The 16,430-nt window shown below is 38.3% G+C and overlaps 1 pseudogene; it reads right to left on the reverse strand.

Annotated features, from left to right (window-relative positions):
- LOC107726134 (receptor-type tyrosine-protein phosphatase T-like) overlaps nucleotides 1–14,681 on the reverse strand; it is an 81,958-nt pseudogene extending 67,277 nt beyond the window's left edge.
- Nucleotides 14,682–16,430: the final 1,749 nt, after the last annotated feature.

Genomic DNA, 16,430 nt, shown 5'->3' on the forward strand with positions numbered 1-16,430 from the left:
CATCGTTAAAACAACAATTACGATATTATCGCAGACGATATATATCGCACACCCCTACTGCATACCTAATTAGTCTTCTATCACGCTACAATCCATCCCGCTCCCTAAGGTCGCAAAACTCTGGACTCTTGGTAGTTACTAGGATAGCAAAGTCCACTAAAGGAGGTAGAGCTTTTTCACATTTGGCTCCAAAACTCTGGAATAGCTTTCCTAATAACTTTTGGGGTTCAGACACACTCTCTCTGTTTAATTCTAGATTAAAGACACATCTCTTTAGCCAAGCATTCACATAATGTATCTCATAACCTTGTACTTCAGTTATATCTGATCAAATGGACATTTTCATTCTTTTGCTTGGATTGACATCCCGTGGTAACTAGGAATTACACAAGCTTCAGTCTGGATTCAGCCCTTACAAAGACCTGAGATGACCGAACACCTGAGAAGAGATGATGCCAACCCCCCAGAAGACCTCAGATGATGCCAACCCTCAGACAACATACAAAACTACCAAATTTTGCTATAATGGACATCAACTTGAGATAGTCACCACTGATAAGCTATTACTAAATATAATGTAGAATCTTTAATTTTCTGCAATGATTTGCATCGTGAAAAGCGTTATACAAATAAACTTGAATTGAATTGAATATGTCAAAAAAGGTCTCATTTGTGTGCATTTTTCACTCCTGTAAGTCTCCTAAGTTAAGAAAGAGCAACCTTTGAGCAATGTCATAACACTAAATGCCATTATCAGAGTTAAAGGGTTAGTTGCGCAACGCTGACCTCATACGTCATCAGCCCGGAACTGCTTCCGTGTACAACTGTTGGCACAAGCTACATTAAAGTGATTATTACGTTTTGAATATGGATATTTTTCTTACGAAAACGCATCGATTCGCTACAGAATGCCTTTGTTCACCCCCCGGAGCCGTGTGAGAAAAAAAATTTTTAATATAACTCAGACTGGATTCGTCTGAAAGAAGAAAGTCATATACACCTAGGATGACTTGATGGTGAGTAATTTATGGGCTAATTTTCATTTTTGGGTGAACTAACCCTTTAAGCTGGAGACGTCAGGCGTCTTTCAACTAACCAGCAGAATCAGACACATCCCTTAGCGGCTTATCCATTTCCAGCCTCTAAAACTATCGTTTCTCCATGAAACACAACCCTCTCTCTCCCCATTCCTATCTCTGTTCCTCCATTCTGTTTTTTTTTTTTTCATTTTCATCGATCCTGCAGATATCTACACTCCTCTGCAACATCTAAATCTTTCACTCTTTATCTTGCTCTAAAATATTGCACATACCCTATTTTCTCTACCATTATCCTCTCTTTCTAACACAATGTTCTCTCTCCCAGATGCAAAACTTGGACTGCGCATCAGATGCATTGATGATCATCTCTGCATGTATTACAGGAGAAATGATTTTAAAAAACAGTCGGCACGAGTCCTCCCTCACAGTTCCTGTATGCGATTACCAAGGCTTTCGTCCCGCAACGTGATCGATAGCCTGTAAATGAACTGGAAGCCCCACATAAAAGGCAGGTGTATAAATGATTAGGGGCCGACAGTCTTTCCCGACCTCGTAATCTCAGCGACATCGTTTCGGCAGGGAGCATCTCCAGAACAGAAATATGACCGCCCTCACTCGGAGCGAGAGATGGGGTCTGTAAAACAGAATGAAAAGACCTTCTTCCTCATTTAATGCCTCATTCTTTTATCTGTACTGGTGGCTGTATTTCTTACTATATTCTCTCCATCTCACTATCTTTACCCTCCACTCGATTTCACCTTTTCAATTCTTCTTTACACAATCACTCCTTAATACAGTGCTTGCTAGACTCTAGAATCCATTCAACCTTTGTTTTGTAGATAATTTTAATCTTAGTTGTATTATCCATTCTGTTTTCTAATAAACATTTTACTTTTAAAGCAACTTATCATTAAAGTCGACATGAAATGGTATTTGAAATCCATCTTACTGCCATGACATATTGAAAAAGCAGGCCAAGATATGATTTTACCCAACAAAATCACCCAAGATTTGCCTATTTCATAGGCAAAACAATTATATTTTAATAAAAATTACAAACACTTTATGTGGAACAAGGTGCACTGATGAATTGTGCACAATAAAATTAAGAGTATTTAGAAAGTAAATTTTGATTTCAATGTTCATTTCATGTTGACATCAACATTTGAAAAACTCAGTTGATTTACACTGTATCATCAACAACAATTACAACATTCTAATTTGTATATTTTGATTTGTGGTTCAGGACTTTTATAATCTTAATACAATAAAATAAAAAAAATAAAAAAATAGTAACAACAATAACAGTAATAAGCTTAATGGAAAAAAAATCTATTTAAAATAAATGCTATTCTTTGGAACCCAAAAAACACGTTTTCCACAAAAATACTAAGCAGCACATCTTTTAACATTGATAATAAAAAATGATTCTTGAGCAGCAAATCAGCATATTGGAATGATTTCTGAAGGATCATGTGACTGAAAATTCAGCTTTGCATTACAATACATATTTTAAAATACATTCAAACAGAAAACAGTTATTTTTAATTGTTATAGTTTTTCACAAAATTACTGTTTTTACTGTATTTTAGATCAAATAAATGCAGCCTTGTTAAGCAAAAGAGACTTCTTTTGTTTTTGTTTTTAAACCTACCTACTTCAAAGTTTTGAACACTATAGACAATATACTGTATAACATTGATAGAGAATCAAAGCCTACAACCTAAATTTACCAACAATTTCAACACTACTTTGGCTCCCAAGTGCTTAATATTTGCTTTAGCATATCTAGTTTTATTCTGACATCCCAGATTCCCACTCTAACTTGTATTCTTTTCTTCTGATCAATTCCTTTCTTCCTCCATCCCAGTCCTCCATTAACTGCAGTTCATGTCTCAGCCTCCATCACTTTCTACTGCGCTACTTTAATCTCAGATGTTTCCATGTCCAGTTTACAAATATCTCACAGTCCAAATATACTGTTTCAGTCGATAAACGGCTGAATCAAGTCCTCTATGCTTGATGTTTTTTCCCATTTTGCTTTCTCTCTCTTCCTTTAATACATCGCCTGTGTGCTCATTTTCTCTTTTCTCCATCTCCGCTCACTAAGCAAGCTGTCTCCACCTTCATAACCTCTGTAAATACGTTTGCTCTCAGTGATTTATTGGCGCTGAGTGTGAATGTGTATGGGAGAGTCGCGGTCTTCGCTGCTGAGTGTAGCTTCAAGCGAGAGTTTTCAAACTCCTACTAGAAGCTGTCTGGATCAGAGGTGCGTGTTTAGAGACCCCTGCATCTGAGCCTTTTAGAGTGAACCTTTGAAATGAGCTTTTGGACTGACTCTAAGCCCCGAGCCCACCAAGATATCTATCAGAAATCCCTTTTCAAAAGCCGACTGTAAAGAACGCTTTCAATATCTCCTGAAGAACGAGTAAAGGATGAAGCTTTGCGTGACCAGGAAAAACTTGAAAGTGTCAGCAATGGAGCAGAAGTACTGTAGTTCCCTGTAGCTGCTAAAGTGAGTATGTTTTCATCCGAAACACGCTTGCCAGTGAAGGCAAAGTAAACGTCCAAATCATTCGCAATCAATAGTTATTTCTGTGTTGAATGCGGGTTGTTTCTGTAAATTTGGGACACTGAAGAAATCCAATTATTGTTCGATTTTTGCAAGTATTTCTCAAAGCTCTTAGTGAAGAAGAAATAACTGGAAATTATAAATAATGAAGAGAAATAATGATTAATGAAAACACAAGAAAGAAAAGAAAGAAAGAAAGAAAGAAAGACAATGAACAAATGAATGACAGAATTGAAAAGGAAGGGAGAAAGGAAGGACAAATAAACAAATACATTAACAAAATGAACTAATTAACAAACAAAGGAAAAGAAGGAAGGAAAGAATAGAAGGAAGAAAGGACAATCAATTGAAAATATGGAAGGAACGACAAATGACAAATAAAAAGGAAAGAACAGAAGAAAGGAAGGAGGAAAGGAAGGAAGAATAAATGAATGAACAAAAAATAAAGACAGAATGAAGGAAGGATGGATAAGTCTTTATTATGAGCTATTGCCATTGGCTGTGAAATGGTCAATCTACCTTTGAAAAGACATGAGGGTGTGTGTGTGTGTGTGTGTGTGTGTGTCACACACCGATCTGCCAAATCTGAAAATTAGCATTCCGACAGCTAACGACCTGATTCAAATCACTTTCCACACATTGAGATATAAACATAGAGTTTGTTTGAACTGAGAGAGGGCTTTCATTCCTCTAATCTGGCTTAGCGTGGGACGGACGCATCAGCGTGAGGAGGACGCCGCCGACTCTTCACTGAAACCATAAAATTACAAGCTGCAATTAGTTTGATCGGATGGGAGCCAAAGTCTCGAGCGCCTACTTTTGACTTCAAAGGTCAATGCTATGATCTTTCATCATCTAAACCCATACTTTATGACTCAGAGATGTTTCGCAGATACACATGCAGGTTTGGAATGAAACCACATGCTTAATAGCGATTTGCCTCTGAATATTCATTTTGTCTAAGATCAGCTTCCTCCTACATTATCCTCTCTTTCTAACACAATGTTCTCTCTCCCAGATGCAAAACTTGGACTGCGCATCAGATGCATTGATGATCATCTCTGCATGTATTACAGGAGAAATGATTTTAAAAAACAGTCGGCACGAGTCCTCCCTCACAGTTCCTGTATGCGATTACCAAGGCTTTCGTCCCGCAACGTGATCGATAGCCTGTAAATGAACTGGAAGCCCCACATAAAAGGCAGGTGTATAAATGATTAGGGGCCGACAGTCTTTCCCGACCTCGTAATCTCAGCGACATCGTTTCGGCAGGGAGCATCTCCAGAACAGAAATATGACCGCCCTCACTCGGAGCGAGAGATGGGGTCTGTAAAACAGAATGAAAAGACCTTCTTCCTCATTTAATGCCTCATTCTTTTATCTGTACTGGTGGCTGTATTTCTTACTATATTCTCTCCATCTCACTATCTTTACCCTCCACTCGATTTCACCTTTTCAATTCTTCTTTACACAATCACTCCTTAATACAGTGCTTGCTAGACTCTAGAATCCATTCAACCTTTGTTTTGTAGATAATTTTAATCTTAGTTGTATTATCCATTCTGTTTTCTAATAAACATTTTACTTTTAAAGCAACTTATCATTAAAGTCGACATGAAATGGTATTTGAAATCCATCTTACTGCCATGACATATTGAAAAAGCAGGCCAAGATATGATTTTACCCAACAAAATCACCCAAGATTTGCCTATTTCATAGGCAAAACAATTATATTTTAATAAAAATTACAAACACTTTATGTGGAACAAGGTGCACTGATGAATTGTGCACAATAAAATTAAGAGTATTTAGAAAGTAAATTTTGATTTCAATGTTCATTTCATGTTGACATCAACATTTGAAAAACTCAGTTGATTTACACTGTATCATCAACAACAATTACAACATTCTAATTTGTATATTTTGATTTGTGGTTCAGGACTTTTATAATCTTAATACAATAAAATAAAAAAAATAAAAAAATAGTAACAACAATAACAGTAATAAGCTTAATGGAAAAAAAATCTATTTAAAATAAATGCTATTCTTTGGAACCCAAAAAACACGTTTTCCACAAAAATACTAAGCAGCACATCTTTTAACATTGATAATAAAAAATGATTCTTGAGCAGCAAATCAGCATATTGGAATGATTTCTGAAGGATCATGTGACTGAAAATTCAGCTTTGCATTACAATACATATTTTAAAATACATTCAAACAGAAAACAGTTATTTTTAATTGTTATAGTTTTTCACAAAATTACTGTTTTTACTGTATTTTAGATCAAATAAATGCAGCCTTGTTAAGCAAAAGAGACTTCTTTTGTTTTTGTTTTTAAACCTACCTACTTCAAAGTTTTGAACACTATAGACAATATACTGTATAACATTGATAGAGAATCAAAGCCTACAACCTAAATTTACCAACAATTTCAACACTACTTTGGCTCCCAAGTGCTTAATATTTGCTTTAGCATATCTAGTTTTATTCTGACATCCCAGATTCCCACTCTAACTTGTATTCTTTTCTTCTGATCAATTCCTTTCTTCCTCCATCCCAGTCCTCCATTAACTGCAGTTCATGTCTCAGCCTCCATCACTTTCTACTGCGCTACTTTAATCTCAGATGTTTCCATGTCCAGTTTACAAATATCTCACAGTCCAAATATACTGTTTCAGTCGATAAACGGCTGAATCAAGTCCTCTATGCTTGATGTTTTTTCCCATTTTGCTTTCTCTCTCTTCCTTTAATACATCGCCTGTGTGCTCATTTTCTCTTTTCTCCATCTCCGCTCACTAAGCAAGCTGTCTCCACCTTCATAACCTCTGTAAATACGTTTGCTCTCAGTGATTTATTGGCGCTGAGTGTGAATGTGTATGGGAGAGTCGCGGTCTTCGCTGCTGAGTGTAGCTTCAAGCGAGAGTTTTCAAACTCCTACTAGAAGCTGTCTGGATCAGAGGTGCGTGTTTAGAGACCCCTGCATCTGAGCCTTTTAGAGTGAACCTTTGAAATGAGCTTTTGGACTGACTCTAAGCCCCGAGCCCACCAAGATATCTATCAGAAATCCCTTTTCAAAAGCCGACTGTAAAGAACGCTTTCAATATCTCCTGAAGAACGAGTAAAGGATGAAGCTTTGCGTGACCAGGAAAAACTTGAAAGTGTCAGCAATGGAGCAGAAGTACTGTAGTTCCCTGTAGCTGCTAAAGTGAGTATGTTTTCATCCGAAACACGCTTGCCAGTGAAGGCAAAGTAAACGTCCAAATCATTCGCAATCAATAGTTATTTCTGTGTTGAATGCGGGTTGTTTCTGTAAATTTGGGACACTGAAGAAATCCAATTATTGTTCGATTTTTGCAAGTATTTCTCAAAGCTCTTAGTGAAGAAGAAATAACTGGAAATTATAAATAATGAAGAGAAATAATGATTAATGAAAACACAAGAAAGAAAAGAAAGAAAGAAAGAAAGAAAGACAATGAACAAATGAATGACAGAATTGAAAAGGAAGGGAGAAAGGAAGGACAAATAAACAAATACATTAACAAAATGAACTAATTAACAAACAAAGGAAAAGAAGGAAGGAAAGAATAGAAGGAAGAAAGGACAATCAATTGAAAATATGGAAGGAACGACAAATGACAAATAAAAAGGAAAGAACAGAAGAAAGGAAGGAGGAAAGGAAGGAAGAATAAATGAATGAACAAAAAATAAAGACAGAATGAAGGAAGGATGGATAAGTCTTTATTATGAGCTATTGCCATTGGCTGTGAAATGGTCAATCTACCTTTGAAAAGACATGAGGGTGTGTGTGTGTGTGTGTGTGTGTGTGTCACACACCGATCTGCCAAATCTGAAAATTAGCATTCCGACAGCTAACGACCTGATTCAAATCACTTTCCACACATTGAGATATAAACATAGAGTTTGTTTGAACTGAGAGAGGGCTTTCATTCCTCTAATCTGGCTTAGCGTGGGACGGACGCATCAGCGTGAGGAGGACGCCGCCGACTCTTCACTGAAACCATAAAATTACAAGCTGCAATTAGTTTGATCGGATGGGAGCCAAAGTCTCGAGCGCCTACTTTTGACTTCAAAGGTCAATGCTATGATCTTTCATCATCTAAACCCATACTTTATGACTCAGAGATGTTTCGCAGATACACATGCAGGTTTGGAATGAAACCACATGCTTAATAGCGATTTGCCTCTGAATATTCATTTTGTCTAAGATCAGCTTCCTCCTACATTCACATCAAAAGAAACAGAAGAAACGGTTTAATGTAATCCACGTATAATCAGCAGAGAAGGAAAAGTGTCTTACCTATGGATGCTGTGGCAGGGACTGGCTCCTTAGAAACTGCAAATAAAAACAGAATAAAACTGAAATCCTTTGATTTATGTATGTATGTATTTATTTCATTTTTGGCTTTGGCATAAATGCAACACCGCTACTGTTATATTGTTCTGAGATTCTGAAGAAAAAATGCTGTTGTTATTGTTAACTAAAACTAATAAAAACGGTTCCTCTTCAGGAACTCAAGCTGCGTCGGAAACGCTAGGGGAACACCTTCTGTGACCACGCTCTGAATAACATGTGAAATCAGTCCAATAGCTGAGCGGGACGTCACGGGCGGGTGACGTCATGACCAGGAAGCTATAAAAGCATGTGCGGCGGAGCCAGCGTCAGCTTTCTGTCATTCAGCGAAGCGCTCTGTGTGTGTCAGTCATATTTATTGTTGTCTGTCAATTGTGAAAGTCTATAAGCTCCAGCTATGTCTAAGCTCATGCAAAGACAAAGCATTTCAAGGGCGAGATCAAGCCACGTTGTAGGTTGTGTGTTCCTCCCTGCCCAAAGAAAACGTTATATCACGAGTGGGGATTCACACAGCCTGTGGGTGGTTTGCTTGGGAGCAAAGCACAGTTGTTACTGCCTTGCTTCGCTCTCAGAGGGCTCTCTTTGAGGAGCGAGCCTTCACTAGCGTTCCTCGCGGTGCCGGCCCCGCTTTCGCCGAGGCGGAGCGGCGGCTGTGCTCGTGGGTTTCGCATATGGATCTGCTTCCTAATCACCAGATCCGGCGCCCGCTCTCGGGGTTTCGGAAGCCCACGCTGCGGTCCTTCCCACCGGGGAGAGGGCGCGACGCTCCGCCTGTCTTTCTCCGAAGAGATTGATACGGAGGGCGTCAAAGAGCTCGCCAGTTGCACAAGCATCAGTTACACAAGCATATTATGCCTGATATTATAATGAGCAGCATTAATAGGGAGCGGAGCACGCGCAGTCGGCGGATTGTGTTTTTTCCCGCTGTTAAGCGCTCCGCTCTCGCACAACTCATAACTTCCGGTCTCTCAACCGAGGTTGTTGAGACTATCCTCCATCCAGAGCTCCCTCTATGAGGAAACTGTATTTCTGCGGAGACCGCCAGCCCGACCCAGCTAACTGCCCGTTTGGTACAGTTCTGGAGTTCCTGCAGGCCTGTTTATCCGCAGGGTTGACCCACTCCACCCTAGAGGTCTTCGTGGCGGCCATTGCGGCCTACCACGCCCCTCTCGGTGGCCATTCAGTTGGAAGACACCCTCTTCTTACACGTTTCCTCTGCGGTGCGCTGAGGCCGAGGCCTCCGGCCAGAGAAGCTTATGCTAAGTGGTGGATCAGGATGCTATTCCATAGACTCGAGTCCTCTGATCTCCCCTATCCTTTGGGGGTCAAGATTCACTCCTCCAGAAGTTGGCCTTCGGGATGGCGGGCCCCGCCTACTTCTCTCGCCCTAGCTGTGCAGTCTTCCACACTAGGCAGAGATTTGGAAGTCTGGCGGCGTGGGCATTCTCGTTCCCCTAGCGTTTCCGACGCAGCTCGAGTTCCTGAAGAGGAACGTCTCAGGTTACGTATGTAACCCTAGTTCCTCGAGGGAACGAGACGCTGCGTCTCGGTGCCATACTTCCGGCATCCCTGCCAGCGCTTGCCTCATTCCTGAAGCTGACGCTGGCTCCGCCGCACATGCTTTTATAGCTTCCTGGTCATGACGTCACCCGCCCGTGACGTCCCGCTCAGCTATTGGACTGATTTCACATGTTATTCAGAGCGTGGTCACAGAAGGCGTTCCCCTAGCGTTTCCGACGCAGTGTCTCGTTCCCTCGAGGAACTAGGGTTACATACGTAACCTGAGACGTTTTCATTAATTGAAATAAAGCTGAAATGAAATGTTAAATAAAATATTTTCATTCACAGAAATAAGCTTAAGTATTAATATTACTAAAACTGAAATAAAAATAGAAATATAAAAAACTCATAAAATGACAAAAGGACTTAACAAAATGATTGAAAAAAATATTAATAAATACAACAATAATATATTTTATGCTTGTGTAATTCTAAACATTGTGTAACTCCCCCTTGTGTAATTCTAAACATAACCGTTTTTCTTCCATGCAACAAAAAAGGATAAAAATGCCTCTATCAAAGCTTGAAAACGGATGCAATATAATATAAAAATGTATGACTGCGCTACATGCCAAGTCTTCATGAATTAATGAGATGTCCAATTCATGAATGAATCATTCTTTCTAATCAGATGTTTTCAGTGAATCAGTTGATCAGTTTCACAAAACCAGTCTGAATGATTCATTCACAGGCTTAGTTTTGCTTAGTCTATTTTTATGTTTTTTTTGTGTCCTACTTGAAGCTTGATAGCATAATTTAAAATTTTTTTGTGAGCTATTCTTTTCAGCAGTCATTTAGCAGATGCCTTTGTCTAAAGCAACATCCAATATAATATAGTGATCCTGTAGAAACCTGGTTTTAAAGTGCTTTGCTTTAAAAATGTATTAAAAGCTGAGAGTATCAATAGCTGAGAGTGATGCTATTTTTATTTATTTATTTTTTAAGAACTGAGAGTATTGCATTCTTACTGGCAACTGAAAGCATCATCAAATTAGCCTAAATATTTCATAAATTAACATGCAAGTGGTAGGAAATGTATAGAACTTTTTGAGGTTTAAATTCCGCAGAGCCTTCCATGACTGGCCTGCTGATACATTATACAGTTCAAATCTTTTGGTTACCAGTCCAGGAATTTTATTACTCTACCACATGGACCTATTCAACATAGAAAGCTACAAACCTGAGTAGTAGGAGTTGAGGAGGGTTTTACTCTGGATGGCTTTACCCTGGATGGAGAAGGAGCATGGAGAAGAGGAGGCTGGGAAAGACAGAGGAGAGCGCTTAGTGACATTACAGTACACACACACATCTATAAAACACCACATTATGTCCAGATTAATAGCAGTGTCACATTGTGACAGAATCACAGCGGCAACAGAATACAAGATTTTTAGGTCACTTTCTGCAAAGGAGACAGATATCACACTAATCAACTGCATCTTGCTGTAGTCAACAAGACCTTTAAATGTCATGGACTATTTTGAACGTATCCACATGCATATCCTAGCTCAGTATATACAGTGGTTTTCTAAACAACGTCTGTAATAAAAAACAGTTTTTTTTATTATTATTATTATTTTTTTTTTAGTAAAATTTACAAATAATTACAAAGAAACAGCAAGTAACACATTGATTTTGAAGTAGAAAAACGTACATATTAAAACATATTCCAATAATCTTTGTTTTATTCACACATTCGTATATTTTTTACAGAGTAGACTTCCACTACAAAGTAAATGAAAGTCACAGAAACACACTCCTAGAGCATCACACACTCCAGTAACCTTCTTTTACTCTTCTCAGCTGAAGCCATATCTTTTTACTTTCCATTTGAATCACCTATCACTCCAGATCTCCCTTTACACAAATCTCTGCGTCTCACATGTGTCGGTGCATACGCATTTGCTCACATAAGGATCTCTGCAGAAAGTGCTTTGGCAGCAAAAGCTCATGGGCCAGCGGGGGTGAGATCGAGAGCGTCTGAATGAGAGAAGCGTGGAAGGTTAGAGGCAGGTGTCTCTGTGTTCATTTAAATGGTAATACAGCGAAAATGCTGAGTGTGTAGGCTGGGATCGCTATGATCTCTATCTCACACATCTTACGCCGAATCGTCTTCAAAAAAAAAAAAACCCAGACATAAAAAAAGAATAAAAATAATGTGTGATTGTAACTGTGGAGCCAGTGAGAGGAAGGACTGGATATAAAATCAGAAAAACGACAATTACACTATGAGATATAAAGGCCCGCAAGAATTTGGTGCCCACAGAAAAGGCTTTACAAATTGGACTATGATCTCTATCTCACACATCTTACGCCGAATCCTCTTAAAAAAAAAAAAAAACCCAGACATAAAAAAAGAATAAAAATAATGTGTGATTGTAACTGTGGAGCCAGTGAGAGGAAGGACTGGATATAAAATCAGAAAAACGACAATTACACTATGAGATATAAAGGCCCGCAAGAATTTGGTGCCCACAGAAAAGGCTTTACAAATTGGAAGGCCTGTCATTCACAAAGTTCAACACATACTATTCTCCAAAGACGTTCCTCCTAGAACCAGCACAAACATGTGGAAAAATAAAAAGCAGTAGATTCTGCCTGTAAAGCCAGCACATGCTCTGCTTTTCATGCTTTTTTAAATGCTTATATAACATATCAAATAATACAATATTAGACAAATAAATAAAAAATACAAGTACAATAATTTTCTTATTTTAAGATCTTATTTTAAGAATGTTATATTCTTTTAAGAAGGTTGTTAACAAAATAGTGATTAAGAAATAATTTTTGCAGCTAAAAAATAGTCAGAAAAATCATTACTTTTGCAAATACAACTTAGAAATTACCCGCTGCAGCTTTAAAGTTTTAGTTGAACGTGTATGGTCTCTGATAATGTATCACTAGGCATTTGACACAATTTTTTTTAAAGAACTGCTCGCAAACAGCAATTATGAGCTGGGCTGAGTTCTAGATTGTTTCTGTTCCAACACCCCAGCTGAGATTCATGCCTATAATAAAGGGCCTGTACTGGTTCAGTAATAGTGACTTTCCGACCATTAGATAAACAACAGATACAATAACAGCCTCCAATTACTCTGTGCCTGTAATGATCCGAAATAAACATACAAATAAACTGCATTTGCACATCCACTGACCAATGACATTCAAAAGAACTAAGAAACACTAAACATGCAGAACACATTGCCAATCAGTGTTGATTTTAAAGGAAATAAATGTGATCATTATGCATAATGACATTCTCTCTCTCTCTATGCATCTTGTTCTTACTCTCCGTTGCCTCCTCTTCTTCCAGCTCCATTCAAATGATTCTGTACACAAAGGCCACTGTGACATTTTGTGCAGAAAGCGACTCAGAAAGACCCATCCTAATTACAGGCCCTTCACAGCATGCCAGAGCCCACTTAAAACTGAGAATGAAAGCAAGAAGAAAAAAAAAACGCCTAGTCCAAATGCCACTTTCTATTCTTCTCTAGCGCCTCTTAAAGCAGCACATCAATAGCGAGGTCTCTTGATATGTAGAATGCTTCAGTCCGTGCTGTGTAGCTACAAAATAGCTCTCTGCGGCGGGCGACGTTCAGATCTGTGAATGGCAGGTGTGAGGTGGTGGCATCCCGTCATTTGGTTTCCTGATGGACGCTTAGTAAAGACAATCAAGGAGAATGGTGAGTTGAGTTAAAATGACAGATTGTTGACCGCTTTTGACCCCTTTTAGGGCTTGCTGAGCTCATCAGTGTGATGGTGGAATGTGCAGGAGGTTTGTGTGATTGCAGTAATGAGTCCAGAGATTGGCTCACACACACTGCGGCCACTTCAGGAGATCGTGGTATTTGAGGAACGTGGTGATTATATGACCTGTGGACTTTTGACTTTTGAGACTGGTGGAAAAGAGCAAGAAGTTCTCTAAAGAGAACCTGTGAAAAATGTCTGACTGAACATGAAACTATTGCTGTATCTTTCAACATATCTTCTGATGTTAACTGATGTTTATTTAGTGCTATAATTAGTAGTAAAGAGGAACAGATGATTGCTTCACAGAATTTCACAGAATGCTGAGACTTTCAGATCAAAAGTAACAAAGCTTATGGCAAATATTGGATGGGATGATTGCTAAACAATGCTTAGTTTTCATGTATCAGTAGAAAACAGCACAGACTAAGAGATCTTGTTTCATCACTATCATTGTGTGCACGTAATAAACACTAAATAAACACAGTCAAAATGCACTAAACATTGCTGTTTCATCAATGTCCAAACCAAAAATCATTATTTTTTTTATTCTGGCTGAATAGTTGGCCAAGTTTCACAAAAATTTCAGCGCATCACTAAATTTAAATAAGTATGTTGAAAATAACACTTAATGTTAAATCATTCATTCGTTCATTAATCTCTCCATTCATTAATTTCTTCATTCATTGATTTTTTTTATTCAATCATGTTTACATGTTCAATATTTCATTCATTTGTTCATGCATTTGGTTATTCATTAAATATTTTGCTCATTTACTGATTCATTTGAACATTTGTTCATTCATTATTTCATTAAGTTGTTCATGTACTGTATTAATTTCTTTGTTTGCTCACTTATTGAGTTCATCCATTATGCATTCATGCATTCTTTAATTTGTTCATGTGTGAATCCTATAACTCTTTAATTTGCTCATTTGTAATTTCATGCATTGACTCATTTTTTTATTTGTTCATTCATTAATTTCTATCTTTATTGGTTTATCGGTTAAAGCCAACTTCCCTCTCTAACTAACTACTGTTATCAGAGAGTTATCACAGGTACATTCGATATAAACAGAGATTATACGAAAAACAGGGCAGCACAATAATGTCACAGCACAATATTTGCTGAACTCACAGAATCCGTTGAGGTCCTGGTTGCTGGTGGAGAACGGATCGTCCTTGTGTAAGGTGCTGACTTTTCCTGTGCTTTTATCCGCTGTGCCTACGGGTCCCATCTCTCTTTGCGTGCTGCTGCTGGCTGTCTCCTTCTGTTTTTTAGCTAGTTTCCTTCAAATCCATCCACAACAGGGCAAGTTTATACACATGATCAAAAGAAGACACTTCAGTGCTGGTGCAATGCTTTTGGCTAGTGCAAACTGTTTAACTGTTGTACAAACATGTTTAAATGTGCAAAGGCAATAACTTTTTTTTTTTATTGGGGGGGGGGCAAACAAAGGTTATTAAAATCAGTTATCAAGTTACAGTAGTTACTGCTAGACTTGCCGGTTTTAGGTTAGACATATATGTATAGTATAAGAGCATAATAGTAACAGTATACAGCACTAAACCAAAGCACTGCCACAACACTGCTGTAAAACTGACATACAAGATATACAAGGCAAACACACACGAACAGACACTGGGCACATAGAGGACAAGAAGTGAGGCTGGCATTTGGCTATTCCAATGGCACTGACTGTAAGATTTCTGTATTATCATCTAAAATATATATTCTGCAGTGATATATGCCAGTGAGTGAGAAAGAGAGAGAAGAAAAATCACAAACCTACTCAGATCAAGAGAGAGAAGCTCAAAACCTTGCCATGCAGAACAAAGCCAATTGAACACTACAAGTCTATTGATCAGGAAAGACTTGTACACGAACACATTCACTTGCAAACAAACATATTAAAGTACTATACATTAATAACATATTAATATATTGCAATGCTTTCTCTTAAAGGTCCAGTACAGAACTGTTGCAATGGGCAGCGCACACATGGATGACAGCTGCAATGTTTCATTAACTACAGATAGCATCGCACTATGAAAGTATTATATCGTTGTTAAAACTGTGACATGTTGAATAAGTGACCTAGCGGTTATGTCTTTGACACACTGAGCTGTGCTGTTTAAATGTGGTTTGCAACATTTCCTGATCTCATCCCACCTCTTCACCTGTCATTTCCTGCCTTATTATCCATAAAATGGCCTCAAAATATAATCAAATAAAAGTAATCTATGGCAGTTTTTATAAAGGCAGCAGACTTCACTTCTGCTGCTCCTTGATTTGTTGATTTGTCTGGCCGTTCATAAGCTGAGGTCTCCCCACACTTTAGTGCACAGAACTTCAAGGAAGATATTACTGTCAGCAATGGATTGGAGTCATCCAATAAAATGACTCTGATTCTCCAGGTCCCACGGAACACCATTTGACCTCAATATGTGCTCCCTTCTCTTACGGGGCCAAGCTGATAATAAGTCTTTGTTTTGTTATTTTCTCTGCTGGGAATTTAAAAAAATCAAATAGAGTTTCAGCTTCTACAAAAACCAGGCCAACCTTTAAAATTGGGGCCATTTAACCTAGGTTGGAAAATAAATTCAGTAACATTGGTTTTTGGTGACTGAGGATCAAAAGAGGACGAAAAGTGTTCAGAAGCAGGTCTTAACACCAAGAAGTAATAAGAGAGGGGTCACGACTTTCCAATTAAGCAGCCAAGCATCAATGTGATGGCTAGAAAGTGCTGAGATTTCGTTGTAGAAACTGCAACGCACAACCTCTATACCAAAACCTAGAGTGCTCCCTACCAAGACAGCATAGTCAACAACCATTGGCTCATCCCACAATGTATGTTGAAGGTCACAGTATTTTGTAATACAACAGCCATTAGATAACCCATTGATTGCTGCAGTAATAGGTCTCGTTTCAAGTGCCAAATTCTGGACATATTGCAAGTGGCATAAACTATAGATAATCCTTATTTAATGAATGTCAGAGCAGCACTTCATTAAAAGTGAAGGCTATAATATAGTTAGGGCACCATAAACAGTATTTATAGCACCAACTTTTGTTAATGGCTTTTTGTAAAAGAGAAAGAGCAAGGGGGGAACAATGAGGAGATAGCTGTAAAAT

This window comes from Sinocyclocheilus rhinocerous, unplaced genomic scaffold, assembly GCF_001515625.1.
Source record: "Sinocyclocheilus rhinocerous isolate Xijiao unplaced genomic scaffold, SAMN03320098_v1.1 scaffold1477, whole genome shotgun sequence".
Classification (NCBI taxonomy): domain Eukaryota; kingdom Metazoa; phylum Chordata; class Actinopteri; order Cypriniformes; family Cyprinidae; genus Sinocyclocheilus; species Sinocyclocheilus rhinocerous.